Source organism: Carassius auratus, unplaced genomic scaffold (genome assembly GCF_003368295.1).
Source record: "Carassius auratus strain Wakin unplaced genomic scaffold, ASM336829v1 scaf_tig00004606, whole genome shotgun sequence".
NCBI lineage: Eukaryota > Metazoa > Chordata > Actinopteri > Cypriniformes > Cyprinidae > Carassius > Carassius auratus.
Window position 1 is genome coordinate 100683 of NW_020523610.1, and position 6000 is coordinate 106682.

General features: G+C 40.2%; 1 pseudogene; it reads left to right on the forward strand.

The window, feature by feature from the left end:
• LOC113070603 (mastermind-like protein 3) overlaps nt 1-4464 on the forward strand; it is a 105140-nt pseudogene extending 100676 nt beyond the window's left edge.
• Nucleotides 4465-6000: the final 1536 nt, after the last annotated feature.

Here is a 6000-nt window from a genome sequence, read left to right on the forward strand (position 1 = left end):
CCTTAACCACTATTCAGAGGGAAATCTTTTCCTCTCCCCAGACAAGATCTCCACAGCTCCTTTTATCCCACTTTGTTTTGAGTTTTTTTTTTTTCCGTTATTTTTCATTAGGGAAACAAGTTTTGATATATTTTGCAATGTAATTTAATCCTGTTTTAATAAAGCTGAATTTTCAGTAGCCATTATTCCATTCTTCAGTGTTGCATGTTCCTTCGGATCATTCCAACCTGCTGATTTGCTGCTCAAGAAACAGTTCTCATCAATGTTTCTTATCAATATATGTTCAAAAGAACAGCAATTATTTGAAATGATTGCTTTTGTTATTTTATGTGAAATGTATATTGTTTAATTCAGTACCAGTCCTCAGACATCAACTGACAGCTCACTCTGAAAATAATCTGTTAGGGAATTAGAACCGTATCATGCTAGTTGTCAATAATTTAATGGCTAAATAAATGAAGTGTATGAATGAAGTGTCTGATCGGCTCTCTTTTCTTGTGCCTGTAGGAAGGTGTGGTTGGTCTGCCGCGGCAGGCTGGTGGAGTTCAGCCACCTCACGGAGGACCGGGGGGTGTGACATCAGCAGGGCCTAATGGGCCGGGGCCTGGCGGATATATGCCCAATCCACAGCAGCAACAGCAGGCGGCCATGATGAAGCAGATGATCGCTATGGAGCAGGAAAAGAGGGTCCAGCTCCATCTGATGGAGCAGCAGAAAGCACAGCTTATGAGAGAGCAGAGACAACAGCAACAGCAGCAGCACATGCTGGCAGAACAGGTGAGTGCCACTGAAACGGCAGGGCTTTTGTTTCAAATACTCGTATGAAATAGCCACACTTGTGAGTGTGTAAGCAGCTGCTGACCCTCCGTGGTTTCGGAGTTCTGCTTTCTGTTACTATCGATAAGGAATATTGATATTCATGCATTTTTCTGCTTTGCTTCCCTTCTTTTTCCAGTTACAACAACAGCAGCATCTCCCCAGACAGATGAGTCAGGCACAGAGGAATCCATACCCGCTCCAGCAGTTTCAAGGCAAGACGCACACAAGTACACAGAAAAAAAAAAATATCCATGCCCAAACACGAAACACTTTGCCACTAGATGTAATGACCATATTACTTTGTGGCCCCAATGGCTTATGGTGTTTAGCAATGTAAGACCCTGAAGTAATTAGTGAATCTCCACTCCTTTAAACCTCTAAGTGCATTTCTCCATTTTAAAATGAAAGTAATTTTCTCATTCACATTTTTAAAATTATGCCTTGCCACTTAAACACCCAGTGCATCTGTCAGCATTTCTAATGAACACACACACATACATTCACTTGAACTAAGACTGTTGCAGTTACAGGGAGCCCAACTTTTTATTTATTTTTGTTGTTGAATGTAAAACTTAAATTTAGGCACCAGTAACATTATATTTCATATGTTCCTTTGGTTATTTGACTTGAATGAAAATCAGTACATTCGCAGGTCATCTTTTACAAACATTAAATGAAGGTAAAAGTACAATTTCTGTCTATTAGAATGGAAACTAAAATCTAAAAAACAGTTTGACCAGAGTACATTTTAATAAAATATTTCATATCAACAGTAAAATCTGACAACGATATCAGAAATGCAGCTTCATAAACTCAAATTATTCTGAAAAGCAGTATTTTTCAGTCGTGTGTTAGGGCTACAAACATTTTATTTATCTTTATATCAATTTTGTCTTGTCAACATGATTTAACATTTAATACATGTGTGCTCATCGAAGCAGTAAGTTGTCAAACATGGAATTAATAATTTGATGCACAGACATCTGACAAGGTTTCAGTGTGCAGTTTATGTCATCATATATAAATGATAGTGATTCGCTATGCTCTTGAAACTAATGCCATTAGACTTTAATTGAAACAAGCCTTTGATGTACTGGAAATGTAATGAGAACAACAGATGTCTGTTAATATTATTTAATTGTAAATTATTTTAGGCACGCCCCAGGAGATGGCAGCAAGAAACCAGACACTGCAGAACATGCGCAACGCTCGACTTCTGCAGCAGCAGCAGCAGCAGAACCCCGGGATACTGCAGATGACGCCCGTCCAGAACTCGGGCGCCATACCTTCGCAGGGTGACATGAGTATGGCGTACGGAGGCCAGCCGGGTACACAGACCGGGATGTACCAAGGTATGAACCCAAATATGGGCCAAATGCTCCAACAGCAACAGCAGCACCATCCTAACCAGCCCGGCATGGTGATGGCACAGAGACAAGCGGGCGCCGTCGGGCAAGGGATGGTCGGCGGAGGCGGATATGGGCAGGGAATGCTAATGAACCCATCACTCCCGCAGCAGCAAATAAAATCAGCCGTTGTTGCCCCTGGTGGGCAGCCGATGGCCAAAGTTCAGAGACTGCAAGGCATGATGGGAGGCGGAGGCCAGACTTGGCCGCAGCAGCAGCAGCAAAACATACAAGCCATGGGTGGAAGGACTTCAAACGACATGGTGGTGTTTAACAGTAACCCTGCGTATTCCATGCAAGGTGGCCAGGCTCCGAGAATGGCCAAGCAGCATTTCGCACAAGCGATGGGCGGACAGACTATGGTGGACCCTCGTTCGATAAACCCAGCGGCAATGGGTGGACCGATGATGCCGCACATGGCAGGACAACCAAGGACCAACCAGCCGCGGGGAATGGTGATGCCAGGTATGAACCAGGGTGTGCCCAACATGGCTGCTTTTGGACAGGGCCCTGCTCAGGGCATGCCGGGAGCATCGGGAGGGGGTGGGCCGTACATGCCAGGGGGTCAGCCTCAGGGCTACCAGAGGACGTCCAGTCAGGACCTGGCGTACGGTTACGGCAGCCAATCAGGGGCTGGGGCCGGGGTTTCGTTCGGCTTGTCGGATGGGACAGATTTGGATTCGACGGAAGGTTGGATGGATGAGTTTTTCCCCAGCCAATAGCCTAAGGGATTTTTTTAACAGGACAATTTTATTGAAAATGTGATTCGTTTTATTGTTTGATTTTTTTTTTTTTTTTTTTTTATTACATGGTCGACAAATCTAAGAAATATATTACATGTTGTGTATTACATGTGTGTGCTGTCACAATATTTAAACCAATTCCTCTCTGTTTGGGTTGCTTCTCAAGTAAGGATCCAGTGTTCTGTGTTTTTTTTTTTTTGTTTTTTTTTTTTTTGAAGAAATACACATTTGATTCATTTCTCTCTCTTCTTTCCCCCCTCTCATGTCCTTTCTGCTACATTAAGGGCAAGAGGCACTGAAAACCTGCAAAATGACATTGGGAAAGATTTGAATGTGTTTTTAGTTTACCATTATTCTGACACCCTGCTCATGTATGAAAGAGTGTGTGGAAATTTGTGGTGGGCCTTTGTCAACAATAGATCACTTTTCCAAACCAAACAGTTGACCCACACCTCTTTCTTCTCTTTCGTATCTTCTCTCTCTCCCTTTTTGACACGTGTTCATCCTCTGCATTTGCTGTGGTTTGTGCTTGTGTGTGTGTGTGTGAGCATCACAACAAAACACATCAGACTCTGCGTGCTCTCAGTGCATGCAAGATGGATGCTCTGCTGTCGCTAGGCGACCGGTGTCAGTAGAAGAGTGAAGCCATGTGTGTGTTTGTCAGCTAGGTGTTTGTTAATAAAGCTTGAAGAGATTTGGCAGCTACAAACGTCTCCCTCCCCTCCCTAAAACTGTGAGAAATATGCTTTCTTTAGTCACAATGGCAGCTAGAAAGGATACTATGACATTTAACTCATAAAGTTTAAAGATTTCAACGGCCCACAGACATTTGCGTATTTAAATTTTCTTTCAATATTTAAATGCTAACCAACATCCTATTTTTTATTCCTTTCTTTACCAGAACATTACTGCTTGTGAACACTGGTTAAAGATATTTTAATAAGAAAAAAATGAAATACACCATATGTATCTCCGCTCATGGGTCATACCACTTTTCATCTTTTATTTTACTCTTCAAATGACAAATATTTATTAGTTTCCTTCACGTTTCATTTTCACTGCACCACTCCCAGCTCTTGACACTCCTTTCCCTGCCACACATTGTCTGACAGGAAAGACAAGCACGTCAAGACTACATCAAGCCAACTCTGTTGCATACAACGTCCTCTTTCTCTTTCAACTGTGACACAATTTCAACCAAAACAAAAAATCGATTTGTTAATATATTTACGACCCATTTCCTCCAACTTGTGTTCATTGTTGTGAGTTTGTCAGCTAATTTCAAAAGAAGTCACAATATATGGCATCTTAGTAGCCTGACTTTAGTTTTTTGTTGTTTACCATGAGATGCCACACAAATAAGAACATCAGTCGTTTCTGCTCTGTTGTGTGTTGCTGTGCTATTATGGTATTGTAGTCATGGTGTCTTTGTAATCAAACTCTAGTTTTATTGTTTCCCGCTCTCTGAAGAATGAATATGAATGTAACATTGTGACTGACTTGCCCTTTTTTCTTATTTTTTGTCTTAATGGGAGATTGACCGCATTCACATCTTCAGTGTTTCGCAGTGTTATATTGTTGCTCTGTCAAGAGGATTGCAGATGGAGAGGGTAAAGCCCGCGTCCTCGTGCCGTCTCACCAAATATCAACAATCTGGGACCAAGATGAACATGTTTTTGATTTTTGTTGAAGTCATCAAGCTTATCTTTTTCTTCTTTTTATTTCGTACTGGTGCTGACATATATGTGATGGATAAAGATATATATATCAGATACAGTTATTTGTAAATATGTTTTTACAATTTTAAATACATCAGAGGATACGTCTCTACTCACTGTAAAGATATTGCTGTTTAAGATAGAGAAGTATTTTTATTTCATCTTTTTTTTCCACTTTTAAACTCATCTGAGCTATACCATTGCACTTCAGACAATGTCTTACTACTAATTTGTAATGTAAACCTCCTCTGATTTTTATTTTGAAGGTTTTTTTCTAGTTTAAAAATTTTACTCTGTATCTAAAGCAGTGCTTTTTTTCCCTTTCTTTTTTTCATGTACAGAATTATGTAAATGGTAATGCCAGAGAGTTACAAAGAATTTGTTTTTCAGAAAAAATACATTAAAGAGATTGATCATTAAAAATGTTCTCATTAAAATATGTCTCTGCAGTTTATTTGATTGAAGAAAAGAGTATAGCAAGTTTTATGTTTATATGTCAGTTTAAATTATATAAGAAAGAAACTGAAGAAAAGGAGAACAAAATGGTAAAACAAGAAATGGGCCATAGTTAAGGTAGGTACGTGTATATATATATATATTTAAGGACAACGAGACCGTAATTGTTCAGTGGTTTGTAGGCATTATTAAAATGTTCTGATAAAACTGTAATATACACACGAATATGACCGACACTGAATCTACCCCTCACATCGTTTTCATTTGTGAAAAACGAAATCTTGTCTACTACGAGTTAGTCTTTATCAGAAAGAAAGAATAATAAATGAAAGTAATAAAAAATGTACGTTGTTGCTTGTTTGAATAAAACCTAAGAGGAGAAATGGTAATGAGAGAGACTCTTTATATCCTAATTAAAGGCACATATGCTAAATAGCGTCGTTTAATATCTTCGCCTAATGAATCACTCCCCTTCTCTTGGAGTCTTTCTCTTCTGTGCTGTGCTGCTTTGGCACGCTGGCTTCTGATTATGATGAATCGAGAAGTGTCACTATGACACCGCCATTACTCATCTTCAGGGTGAGACACATGTGAGGGAGAGGGGAGAGAGGACGGAGGTTTGTTTGGATGTGCTGCTGAAGAGTAGAGATAAGATATAAACACACAGACTGTCCTGTCCCGTGGGGTTGCCTGCTAAATGGGGTCATCTAGTCCCTCAGCACTTCGTACATTAGTTAAATAAAATCGTCCTTTAATCTGATCTAATAAAAATAGCCAGTGCTGCGAAACCACCAGCAACCATCTGGAAGACCAGAACAAATCACGTGGAAATGTTCTTCCACTTATTTCCTTCTACAT